This window comes from Miniopterus natalensis, chromosome 10, assembly GCF_054644295.1.
Source record: "Miniopterus natalensis isolate mMinNat1 chromosome 10, mMinNat1.hap1, whole genome shotgun sequence".
In the NCBI taxonomy this organism is placed as follows: domain Eukaryota; kingdom Metazoa; phylum Chordata; class Mammalia; order Chiroptera; family Miniopteridae; genus Miniopterus; species Miniopterus natalensis.
The window spans coordinates 72291516-72305177 of record NC_142090.1 but is presented as its reverse complement, the minus strand read 5'-3'; positions in this window follow the sequence as shown (position 1 = coordinate 72305177).

The following is a 13662-nucleotide window of genomic DNA, read 5'->3' as shown; positions in this document are numbered from 1 at the left end:
ACTGTGTCAGGTGCCTGGATTCTGATGGCTGACAGGGCCACCCGCCCAGTGGGACCAGGGCTTTGTGGAGTTTTTACTGAATTGTCTTATGTTCCCATTGGCATGAGTGTCCATCAGCGGTGCTGAGGGAAGTCCTTTTTGCAAGGAGGTAATGTTGCCTGGGTCTTATTGTTTGTCTTACTGAATAGCCTTGATTTGCTCTAGGCCAGTGTCTTAGGAGAGGGTCACTCAACTGAATTGCTTCTGCAGGTGACGTGCAGAGTTTATACGTATTATTTCCTCCTAAGAACAACTGACACATCGAGGTGACGTCCCTGCCGTGTGTGGTGGAGTTTGGCAGGCACACGCAAGCACACACACAGGGACAGGACGGGGCTGTCTCCTGGAGGCAGGGCAATTGTTCTGCCCTCTCGGTCAGGGCACGCATCCGGGAACAAGGCACGTGGCCTACCACGGGCCAGCTGAGCTTGAGGGAGGCCCGGGGACATGATGATGCTGTGACAGGAAACAGGTGATGGAGTAAGAGTGACTGCTCGAAAGTCCATCCTTTCAGAAGCTAGTTCCTGGGCAGGACCTGAATCAAAGCTCAGCGATGAACAGCGGCGAGCTCGGTGCTAACAGGACCGCAGGCCGGCGTGCGGGGTGGCTGCACAGGGGTGCTGAGAAGGCCCTAACGTTCCGTGGCTTCCGTCCTGAAATTCTTAATAATTTTGAATTTTTGTTCTGTAAGTGACGCCCAGTGGGACCATGGAGCATGTGCCAGGGGCTTGGAGGCTCTTCAGACTGTGGGTTTTGTTCTTTAGAATGCCTTCTCGTTTTCGTTGCCAGCTCGACCTGCTGTGTTGCGTAAAAGGAACAGAGGGAACTAGGCCATCGGTGTGAGTTTTCTGGCCAGCGTTGGGCTGTGTTTTCTGTTTGCTGTAGCTCTAGGTGTTAGAGGCTCAGTTTTCCTCTGTCCTTGTTTTTGCCTCCCCTGTTGTCTTCAGATTTCCTGAGACTTCTCCAGTGTCTTCTGAGATGCACTGTTGTCCAAGTTGTCACACAGGAGCCCTAGTGGTGGTGGAGGGAGGTGGCCCACAGTCCTATGATTAGGTCACACTGATTAGTGAGCCTGTGCCCCTGGGTTGTGACTTCACAAAAGCTTCTTGGTTTTATTGATTTTGTTTGTCCCCTTAGGTGAGACAGGGAGGCTAGAAGGGGCTGAGTTGGTATCTCCCTTCCCCCAGCAGGTGAGGCTCTGGTAAAACCCCTGCAGGTGAAGCTCTGGAAGGCAGGCCTGGTCGAGACCAGGATGCTCTGGGCCTATCTGATAGTGGCCGTTTTCCCCTCTCCCTTCCTGAAGCAGGAGGGGAGTTTTCTGTGTCTGCATTGTGAACAGCTGGCAGAGTGGGCAGGTGACACTCATGAGTGTGGGGGCCTCCCTGCAGCTTTAATTCCCAAACTGTCCGCACCGGGCCTTCAGCAGCTCATCAACTGCACTTAGTTTTTCCCTCCCGGCCCTGACTTCACGGAGGAGGTTTCTGCTCCCAGGTTTCTGCTCCAGTAAGTTTTGCTTGTATATCCGCTTGTTGTAGGTTGTGACTCTGTATCTGCATGTTGTAGGTTGTGACTCTATATCTGCCTGTTGTAGGTTGTGACTCTGTATCCGCTTGTTGTAGGTTGTGACTTTGTATCTGCCTATTGTAGGTTGTGATTCTATATCCACCTGTTGTAGGTTGTGACTCTGTATCCGCCTGTTGTAGGTTGTGACTCTGTATCCGCTTGTTGTAGGTTGTGACTTTGTATCTGCCTATTGTAGGTTGTGACTCTGTATCTGCCTGTTGTAGATTGTGACTATATCTGCCTATTGTAGGTTGTGACTCTGTATCTGCCAGTTATAGGTTGTGACTCTGTATCTGCCTGTTGTAGGTTGTGACTTTGTATCTGCCTGTTGTAGGTTGTGACTCTGTATCTGCCTGTTGTAGGTTGTGACTCTGTATCTGCCAGTTATAGGTTGTGACTGTATATCCCCCTGTTGCAGGTTGTGACTCTACTACATTCGCCTGTTGTCTCTCCAATTTGGGGGCCGGTGACTTGTCTTACGGCCTCAGTTCTCTGATGGATCTAAGAAGGGTTGTGGATTTTTGGGGGTTTTCAGCTTTTTTTGTTGTTATTGTGCGGATGGGACAGACAGCCTCCACGCTTCCTTCCAGGAACCGGAAGAGCGCTAATACAATGTTTCACATTTTCCTGCAGTCCCGATTCTCGGGCAGCAGTGCGATGGTGGGAAAGCGCGGGCTGGGAGACTGCGCTGCCCTGGGGCCCGCTGCCCTCTCCTGACCGCGCCGCTTAACCCCACGCTGTTCACAGTGCGCCCGTGGACCGGCCCTCCCTCCACGCCCAGCAGCCCCCTCCACGCCCAGCAGCCCCCTCCACGCCCAGCAGCCCCCTCCACGCCCAGCAGCCCCCTCCAAGCCAGCAGCCCCCTCCACGCCAGCAGCCCCCTCCAAGCCAGCAGCCCCCTCCACGCCCAGCAGCCCCCTCCACGCCCAGCAGCCCCCTCCCCACCAGCAGCCCCCTCCACGCCCAGCAGCCCCCTCCATGCCCAGCAGCCCCCTCCATGCCCAGCAGCCCCCTCCCCACCAGCAGCCCCCTCCATGCCCAGCAGCCCCCTCCCCACCAGAAGCCCCCTCCATGCCCAGCAGCCCCCTCCATGCCAGCAGCCCCTCCCCGCCCAGCAGCCCCCTCCACGCCCAGCAGCCCCCTAGCAAAGCGGGGTCTCAGGCCCCATCCCAAATCTGCTGGATCAGAATCCACGTTCTAGCGGATCCTCAGGTGATTCCCATGCATGTTAAAAGCTGAAAAGCTCTGACGTGAAGTTACTCCGCACTTGTGCATGTTCATTTATCACCTCAGGACCCAAACTGCGCGCCGAGGCTCTGGGGCACCCCAGTGAGTCACGGGCTCTCTGGACATTTTGAAATTTCAAGGGAAACACCAACATCTGCCCAACACTGTGAGCCACGGGCTCCACACAGCTCGGTTTCAGCAGAACATCGCTTCATCCTTCCGATGATGTCCTATCGGTGACAGGCTAGTATTTCCACCCCCATGAGACCTAGTGCTGGGAAAGGCAGTGCGGGCCGGGAAATGAGCGGCTGCTCTGTCCTGGTCCCAGGTCTGAGAAGCGTGCAGGGCCCTGCAGGCCTGGCTCTTCTGAGAATGGTGTGCGTTAGATGGTTTGAACCTGACCCGCCGTCGATGGTGCCGTCAGGTGTTTCTTTTCCTAGGCGCGCTGACACACTAGCCCCATGGCCTGAGAGTTTGGGAACCTCTGGTCTAACGTGGTTAACTACCCCTCACTTGATGTTTGAGCGGATTAAAGGCTACACGGTGTCATAAATCCCAGTTCATTGAATGGAAGTTCACTTCGCTTTGCCCGCATTCAATCTGCTACTTCTCCTGCTGAGTGTCACCTGCGTTATTTAAAGACCCGTGCAAAGCCACCGTACCGAGGTCAGGGAACCCTGCCCTACAAGATGTTCCCAACGCTACAATTTTCCTACCACGCAGTGCTTACTGTGCGTGACCCCTTGTTGTTTGCAAACCACTTCACATACACAGCCCCCCTGAATTTCACAGCCTCATGAGAAAAGCCAAGGAGTTATTAATAAATCCATTTAAAAGAAGAAAAACCAAAGCACCGATATTCAGAGAGATTGAATCATTGCACAAGCTCACACAGCAGAGATTTTTGCTACCCCCAAGCCTAGTGCCCCTTACATCCCTGCTGCCTGGAGGGAGAGGGAGAGTCTGAGAACTGGGTGGATGCAGGCAGGGAGCTTTAAGTTAAACTCTGACGCTGGTGGAGTGCCAGCTTCCTTCTGGAGCGCAAGGCCGCTCACTGTGACTACTGACATCAGCTAACAGCTGGCCTGAGAGCCGCGCTTATGATGCCAGTGGTGGGATGGGAGCCTAGTTAACTCCCCAGCTTGCCAGGAAACCGCTCAGGTCCGAGGGCAGCGGTGGACATCAGCCCAGCCTGCTCGGCGACTCCATTTGGCGCCTAGTAGCTGCTGCGGGGGCCAGTGGCATGAGAACACAATGTCCCTCAGATGATCTTTATGTCTGCAGCGACTTGAAAGAAGTGGTGCGGTCTTTGGAATGGGAAAGGGCCTTGGAGATTGTGTAATGCCCACTCCCTTGGTGAGCCTGGCTTGACAGCCACTCTGAGATACGCAGACATCTACCAAACAGGCTCCAGACCCCCGGTGCCGGGCAGGGTGAGGAGCGGGTGAGAAAGCAGTGGCTCCTAGATTGCTCAGCAGCAGGCACAGAAGGGAGCCTCAAACAGTCGGGCTCCTTCCCTCTCTGGTGGACACACAGGAGTCAAAGAAGTCACTTGCTTTCAGAGGTGGCACCATCTAACCCGTGGCCAGGTGACTACGCTGTAAGAGCTGAGGACAGGGAACTTTCTATTCTGCCTCATTTATTTCCATTTCTGGTGATTTAATGGATCTTACACACACACACACACACACACACACACGCTGTTTTGGAGGGTCTGAGTAGATCAGGGAATTGGTCATGGACTCTGGTCCCTGTGACAGGGATACTTGTGGCTGGGAAGGGCTGGGACAGCTGATGGTCGTGCCGGCACGGCCGCCTCCTTGGAGAGCTTTGGAGATGAGGTGAGTCACATCAGCGCTGAACACGCCATTGCCTCTGGATCGCTCATTTGGTTCTGGTCCAGACCAGGAGTGACCAGAAGTGGTGACCATCTGTCCACGGTTCCTTAGCCTCCAGCCAGAGGCCTGGCTGCGCACCCCCCACCACCCCAGCCTCAGTCCTTGGGGCGGAACGTCCCGCCGTGTCCTGCCCCTCCGGTCTAACCCCGACTGAAGGAGGCCCTGTACAGAAGCACGGTTTTCCTTTTCAATAACAAGCTCTGACTTTATCGAGAAATCACCAGTAGCAGACACTATACAGCTCGCCTCCTCCCAGACCCCCCGGGTTCATCTCCTAGGGCTGCTCCGAGGAAGTACCACGGACTGAGGGCCTCAGCAACAGGCACGGGCCGAGGGGAGCGTGGGGAAGGCCTGGGGAGGGCGCAGGAGGGGGGGCCCAGTGGGGGAGATGAGGGGCGTTTGTAACACTTTCAACAATAAAGATTAAACCTATTTAGAAAAATAGTTTGACTTACTCCTATAGCACTTGTTCAATAATTTCCCCCAATAAAGAAGATATTTCTTTCTTTAAAAAGAAGAAAAGAAAAAACGTATTGTCTCACAATCCTGGAGCCCAGAGCTCCAGAATCCAGGTGTGGGCAGGGCCAGCTCCCTCGAGGCTCCGGGGGGAGGTCTGTCCAAGGCCTCCCTCTCTCAGGTCCTGGGAGCCCCTCGGTCTGCGGCAGCATGGCTCCAATCCTCACCTGGCATTCTCCCCGTGTGCGCCCGTCTCCAACCTCCCCTTTCATGAGGACACCGGCCACGTTGGATTAGGATCCCAGCCTGCTCGGTATGACTTCATCTTAACTCCAGTGGCCCTATTTCCAAATGCGGTCACATTTTGAGGGCTTCCACATATGAATTTGGGTGGACAAAACTCAACCAGTAACAACCCCCCCAACTAACAAATGCCTCCATGCTCCTCATGTTTGTGTCACGGGCCACCAAGACCACCGTGTTGCATTAGCCTGTGTTCCCAGACTGGCCATAGAAGAGTTTTCACTGGATTCCTAGTGTGGACCCAGAAGACTGACAGCAGAACCGTTGTAGAGGGGCATGTCTAATAAAAATAGATCCCACAGCCCTGGCCGGTTTGGCTCAGTGGTTCGAGCGTCGGCCCGCGGACTGAAGGGTCCCGGGTTTGATTCTGGCCGAGGGCACTTACCTCGGTTGTAGGCTCAGTCCCCGGCCAGGTTGGGGCACGTGCAGGAAGCAACTAGTCGATGTGTCTCTCTCACATGGATGTTTCTCTCTCTCTCTCTCTCTCCCCCCCCCCCCATCTCTCCATTCCACTCTCTCTAAAAAGCAATGGAAAGAATATCCTTGGGTGAAAATTAAAAAAACATTGACCCCACAGCAGAGGTTCATTGTGCCTTCCCATCTAGCAAACAAGAACAGAAAAGAACTCTCCTTTCTCCCGTCTGCTGGTTCACAGGTTCGCCAAAGAAACAATGAGGTTCTTGGACGAGATCAAAGAGGAACGAAGGTCACTGTTTTCATTGTTGTTTGGTTGGTTGGTTGGTTGATTGGTTGGTTTTGAAAGAGTTGCTTGCCGAGGATCAGACGGTGGTCATCTCAACATGTTGGGTAATGCTGGGGGCCCAGAGCAAGGCTGGAATGGCTGGGGCCTGAATGGAAGGGGTCCCACCTGCTCAGCTGGGCCTCACCAGTCCCTCGGTCCGGGAGGCCCCCTCTCCCTCCCTCGCTGCCACCGGTGCCTCTCACTGTCCACAGCCCTCAGCAGCTACCTGTGTGCAGACAGCCTCGGTGCAAAGGTGGTGACTTATCTATGCAAATGTGTAGGAGCAACTGGACTTAGTTCTTGCTACGGAACAAAGTTTCTATTGTTCTTAAAACTTTTTTTTGTATCTAAAAAAACACACCAACCCAAGTTAACTTTTTGTATATCGGAGACAACCGATCACTGTTTCTCTCTCGTTGATGTTTCTGTCTCTTTCCACTCTCTCTGAAAAGCAATGGAAAAAATATCCTTGGTGAGGGTTAAAGAAAATAATAATAAAATAAAATAAAAACATATATTTTTTTTGAAAAAGATGGACAAAACAGGTAAGCCACATGTCCTTCAGGAGCCTTCCCTAACGAGGCGATGGTGCTGTGACACCACTGGCTCATGGGAAAGCAAAGGAGGAAACAGACCAAGAGAGGGAGACACCGCAGAGAGAAAGGAGCATAGAAATTCAAGCCGAGCAGGGGAAAGCGGGCAGAGAGGGAGACCCAGTAGGAACCGCTAACCAGAGCGAGACACACGGAGCAAAATATTAGGAAAATGGAGAGTAAAACAGACTCAACATGTTAGAGCGTTTTTCTAACTCTCTGCCAGGCCTCTTCCACATAGTAACTGAACCATTTGTTTAAGTCTTGCTTAAATTATAAGGAGCCCAGCTCATTTTCAATGTCAAGAATTCTTGGAGCAGAGCCACGGGAGGTGGAGACCATACAGCGCTGCAGAGCGGGGAAGCTGCTGAACATTCGTCAGCTGAGGACTCCTGGGGTCCTTCTGCTATTCACTCATGTTTAAAGCAGTCGTCACCCCCACAAAAGCCAGCCACTTGGTCATGACTGCAGTGCTGAAGCCCAGACCTATGAAATGTTCAGCATCTTTAATGGAAAACGTCTTCAAAGTAATTCCTGAAATGAAAACTGTAATGGAGGGAAAGAGAAAACTAGGGTGATGGCCTAGTAGGTGAGCTTCTGTCCCCATTTTCTTTTTTTAATATGTTTTTATTGATTTTAGAGAAAGAGAGGGAGGGAGAGGGGAGGAGAGAGAGAAACATGGATGTGAGAGGATAGGAGAGAGAAAGTGACCAGCTGCCTCCCCCAACCGAGGACCTGACCTGAAATCAAACCGGCGACACTTCGGGAAGATGCTGAGCCAACTGAGCCACACAAGCCAGGGTTGTTGTTTTATTTGATTATGGTTCTTATAAAGTTCTTTGAATCAGAAATAATTTTTAAAACAAACAGCCTACAGGATTAAAAATTAACCTAAAGCTGACCTTCTTTAAAGTGTCCCAAGCGGTCACATGGAGCAATGAGAATTTCCTGACATTAGAAAATGAAGTCCTGAATTTTTACATGGATGGCACAGGGTTTGAGATGTACTATCAAAGGAGCGTAAAGAGAACAGGCTTGCAAAGGACAGATCACAGGGTCTGCCTGAACGTCCGTAAGCGAGAAGCACAGCATCCTCCGGGTAGGGACAGATTGTCCACTTCCCCCTCTGAACATCCTCGGCTCCTTTGCTCCCTGAAAATGCTCTCGGAGTCGTCCCCCGTCCACCCCCAGCATCTCCGGCTAGTCGAAGCCCGTCAGCCGGCTTCCTTCACAGCCTCCGGCCCCAGCCCTGTCTTTCCAAACCACTTAGAGGCTGCGGCCCAGCTAGCTTGCTTTTTAACTTTCCATTTTTTATTGAGAGGTACATTAGGAGTTGGGAATAATCCCAGCTTCACTTTCCTGCTACTGTCACTAAGTGGCCACGGGTAATTGCCTGGAAGCTGCAGCCGCCAGATGACAGTCTGAACCGAACAACCCGCGGTGACCGGCGAGCCTCGCAAGGGTCAGCCACTCGCGCCTCCACGGCTCGTGATCTGCACGCGCTACTGAACCGTAGCTGGAGGAACCGGGCCTCCCGGGTCGGGGCAACTTGGATCGGAACTACCCTGAACAGCTTCTCCATCGGCTTTTCTGGGCAAGGGGGACGAAACACATAATCGTTGAGGGCTAATGATGATGATGTCTTACAGAAAATGACTTGCCCGTGTGCACATCAGGGGGGATCCGTGACTGGGACAGTTCGCCTGATGCCAACGGCTCTCTGAGCATCTCAGCGCCGTAGAGGCGAGCATTCGGGCTCCTTAAGCTCCTGCAGGGTACACAGAGCCAGCGTGGCATATTGAGAGGAAACGGAACCCAGCCTCAGGCCTGCCTCAGCGGTCCCCCAGCAAACAGCATAAAGGAAGGCCAGTCATTCCGTCTCCGGGATCCCCAATATACCACTGGCAAAAGAAGGATCGTGCACGCTGCCGTTTATAGCGTCGTTACAGAGATCAAAGTGATTAATGCTGTCAAAGGATTTTGAAAACATCTAGACCAATGGAAAAGGAGCATATTATACAAATAAGAGTGTCTCTACCCTGGAGCCTCTGGCTATGGTCTCGATCTCCAGACCCTGCGGAAGCTGTCACATACACCCTCCCCAAGGGCCTGTCAGCGCAGGAGGCCCTCCACAGGGGACCGCCTTAGGTTTTGTCATTGAGATTCCTTCCTTTTAAGTAAAAGTCGGTACTATTTGCAAAGTCTTTTAAGACTGGAAGAACTTCCGGAGTCTTTTATCGGCCACGTGTTTGACCTGAACCTCAACCAGCCTCACGCAAAAGCCCCGTGATTGATGGGCACATGGTGACCGTGCACGAGCGAGGAAATGAATGAATGCAAATTATCGCTCAGAAAACCTTAGCCAGCCCGCAGAGTTCTCATCAGCCTTCCCAGCTTTGACTCTGTAACTGTAGTGAAGTAAATGGCAGGGAGCATCGCTAACCCAAGGAAGGACCGTCATTTTTTACTCTCTAGACAGACTTTCCTGGTTTACTTATTAGCTCCTATGAGGTTGTTATCAAGCCCAGTTGTAGTTTTCTGTTAAGCTTTTCCAAGTTAAAGCGCATCTTTGTTTTCCTTACAATTCAGTATGTATTGGAAATATTGACATCTCAAAATTGAAAATATTCCCTCATGGGGTAAAATATGAAAGTAATTGCCAGCAGTAGGAAAACAGACCTCAGCGCTTTCAGATGGGGAAGACTGAGGAATTAGAAAGCAAAGGCCTTCTTAGCAAGGTTCACTCTCTTGTCTCAGCCTTTCCAACATGAAGGACAAAAGCTTGGCCCTTTGGGGAGTTTCCAGCCTTATTTTGAGGACACAGCAAAACTATTTCTGACCTTGAACCTTTTTAAATAGACTGAGAAACTCACATGCAATACACATGCATAAAGTCCCCTGTGTTTATGCCTATATGTGTAGCTCGTCCCCATGCAGATAGACACACGCAAACACCGCTCAGCTCCATAAAGAAAGCTCGGTCTATTCATAGGAAAATAGTTGGGCCGGGCTTTCTGGGCTTTTTGTTTGTGCGCCACAGGGTGCCGAACAGCTCTGCAGGGGCAGGCAGCCCGCGTCACGCCAGCCCCCTCAGCGCACGGTGCCGGAGGCAGAGACGGGCTGCTAATTAGAGGGTGTCAGGAGGCGGGGAGAGAAGGAAAGGGCCAAAAAAAAAGCATAAAACTTTCCATGAAGATGGAAAGTAAAAGAGGGCGGGTGGGTTTCTCCGTTTTATTTTTGGTGGGAATTCTCTGCTTTGGGACTGTGCTTACTTCAGATTAGTGCTCTCTCCCCCATTCTGTAGTTTACAGCCAAGAGCTGGATTCATGGAAATAGCTGGTTATCTTTTGGATGTTGTCTCCATGCTCATAATAAACATTTTTCAATCCGCGTTTGTTCGTACATCGCACTGACCCCCTCTGCCCTACACTGGCCGTTGCCGATGGAGTTCTCATTCAAGAGTCTTGTTCCCCAGTTTCGGGAAATTAAGCTTATAAAATCCAGCGCCTCCTGTCCTCCGAGGGGCCATGTGTAGCTTTATGTATTTCATGGCCAAAACTGTTTATCGAAGTGGGCCTAGCCCCCTCACCCTGGATAGCTACGGTGCTGCACAGAGTAGGTATCGCCTTATGAGGTTACTGTTATAATGTCGCTAATAAATTGCAATAGCTTCCAGTAACTAAGGATTTGGATGGTTCCCGCCATACACCTGCCATTTTTCTGGATCTGATGTTGACCTTAGTTTCCCTGCCTACGGTTGTCATCTTTTCTTGGTACTCCTTTGACAGTTCTCTCTGAATATTAAAATCATCTGGGAAAGTTGAAAAATACCTGGTGTCCGAGTCTCACTCTAGCCCAGTGAAATCAGAGCCTGTGGAGGGAGACATCAGGCATTGGTTTCTTTAAAAGTTTTCGAGATGAGGCCCTGGATGGGTAACTCGGTTTAGTTAGAGCATCGTCCCCATGTGCGAAGGTTGCAGGTTTGATCCACGGTCAGGGTACATACAAGAATCAACCAATGAATGCATAAATAAGTGGGACAGCAAAATCGATGTTTCTCCCCTTCTCTCTCTTTCCCTTCCTCTCTCTATCTCTAAAAAATCAATTAAAAATAAAAATAAAAAGGTTTTGAGATGATTTCAATATTCTGGCAGATTGAGAACCACTGGCTCTGGCCTCATCATGTGACACCTGGGCTTCAGGAACACCTACCTGTGAGAGGATCTGCTTGGCCCCACGCTCTTCTTCCTGGGACTAAATGCTGCCTCCTGCTTCATCAGCCTCGTTATGATTCTTAATCAGACCACTAGGGCCAGCACTAGGAAGGTGTGAATAGGGCACAAAATGTAAGCAGACACTCTCAGGGTCCCTAAACACCTTTCTTGCCTCACCCTCATCCTGGGCCTGCAAATCTGTTGGCCTTCATAGAACCTTGCGTTTCGTTGCCCTTGAAACAAAATCATTTACTAGGTCTAGACCTACCTACCCTCTATCATACTGGGCAACCCTGTTAGCAAATATTATACTAAGGAAACAAGGGCATGTTTCTAAATTGCCTTCAGTGCCAACACTAGGCCATAATTAAAAACACTGTTTTCTTCCTTTTATAGGTACAATTGGTTTGGTTTTTTTATCAAAATATTTTATCCTGAGTAATTTGTCTCACCTTTTCCAAATGCAAATTTCTTCTCAAAAGAGCAAATTCCAAAATTCTTGTTTTATTTCTGAGAAAATGCCATCATAGGGTTCCAAGGGCTTTTGTACCATATATTATACACAGACACCCATAACCACTTTTTAGGTGTGGAATTCTTTTTTGTTTTTAAACATATCTTTATTGATTTCAGAGAGAGGAAGGGAGAGGGGGAGAGACAGAGAGACAGAAACATCAATGATGAGAGAGTCATCAATCTGCGGCCTCCTGCACACCCCCCACTGGGGATCGAGCCCGCAACCTGGGCATGTGCCCTGACCGGGAATCAAACCGCGATCCCCTGGATCCTAGGTCAACGCTCAACCCCTGAGCCAGACCAGCCAGGCAGGTGTGGGATTCTTTAGTTTTCATGATGATTAAATGACATGACACCTTTCAGATGGCTGTTACAGACCCTGCACATCACAACAGATGCCAGTTTTCTTGCCTTTATTTCCAGCTGCCTACCGCATACACCTCCACCACAAGGTCCCCCCTACCTCGAACGGATGTGTCTGAAACTCCCCCCGTTGGCCTTCCCTCTAGATGACCTTCTTCTAAACCTGCATGTCACCCACTCCCTAGCCTGGTGACTCACCCTAGTTTCTACCCCATTGCTTCAGCCCAGAGTCCTGCCATCCTCCATTCCCTGACCTCTCCAGCAGTCCAACCCGAAGACAGGGACCTGGTCATTCCACCGGTCGGCCACTCGTCGCACAACCGATCCAGCCACTTCCTGACCTACCAGGTCCTCTCCTGCCTCTATCTTTGCTCATGTTGCCCCCCTGCCCGATGAGTTCTTCCCACTATTGTCAGACCAGTGCTCAGTCCTTTTGATGTAGCCAGTGGCCACCTCCCATGGGACACCTACTTTGAACCCTCCAGAAAGCGAACTCCCCAGTGCTGAGTCCCCATCACCCCCGACAGATGCCATCATGGCGTTTTTCATAGTCACTGTAATGGTCTGTGACCGCGACTCTTCTTCGTGAAACCCTGGGTTCCTTGAAGACAAGAGCCACTTCCCATCTGTGTCCTCAGCCCCAGGTTTTAACCCAGTTAAGGGCGGCTCACAGGTTTACAAGGGGTGCTTGGTAGGTGAACTAGCACAGTGGCGGCAAGGAGCAAAAACTCTGGTGTTAAAATACCTGAAATCAAACACTTCGGTACTACCACTCGTATGTGGATCCAGGCAAGGTACTTGAACTCCCTCTGCTACGGTTTCCTGGTCTGTAAGTTGATATAATAATAGGACCTACTTCATGGCATTGCTGTGAAGAACACGTGAGTTCATTACTTCAGAGCGCCTTCCAACTCCGACGTTCCAAACTTCTATGTAAAGATTCGCTCTCTTCTCTCCTCTTAGCAAGTGTCTACAGGAATTCAGGGGCTGTGTATAATCTTGAAATCACTCGTAGTGATTGAGTATGGTGGTTAAGATCAACTATTTCACAGGATGCTTGTAAGGATGAATGAATTCATACAAGGAAACAACGTATGGCAGTGCCTAATACATAGTAAGTGCTCAGTAAATGTTAGCTACATTATTATTATTATTATTATTATTGCCATTCCCCTCCCCGATTCCTTCAACAGCTCTCCAGTGTTAACCTAAGTCATTCCAAAATCTATAGCCCAAGAATATGACAAATGTACCTGCACCTCATTTATAACCAACATTTCCTACTTTGCAAATGCTGTTCCCTTGCCCCGGTAACTCTTGGCCAATCCCACTTTTTGTCACTTGTTAGAATCCACTCACCCTGTAGGGCTTATCTCAAATGTTAACTTCCCAATAAAAAATTTTCAGCATTTTCTAACTACAGCACATATGAGCTTCTTCTGAATGTTCTGTGAACGTTCTTTATACCTATTATTGTTTTTACTACTATGACCACTAGCATTTCCTGAGCCCCTACTATGTGCCAGGATGCTTGATAAGCGTTGCATTATGTCTTTGAACTGCAGGGAGAGGAGGTTTACGTGGGAAAGGACTCCGAGTGGGCCGGGGAGGCTGCGTGGTGGGTGGGGTGTGGCTGTGGCTAAGTCTCTACCTGTGTCTGAGCTTGGACTTGACCACTTTTACACAATGCAACCTGGATATTACTTGTCTAGTTAGCAAATAGGACCGTTTGTTTTTGTCTTGAAGGA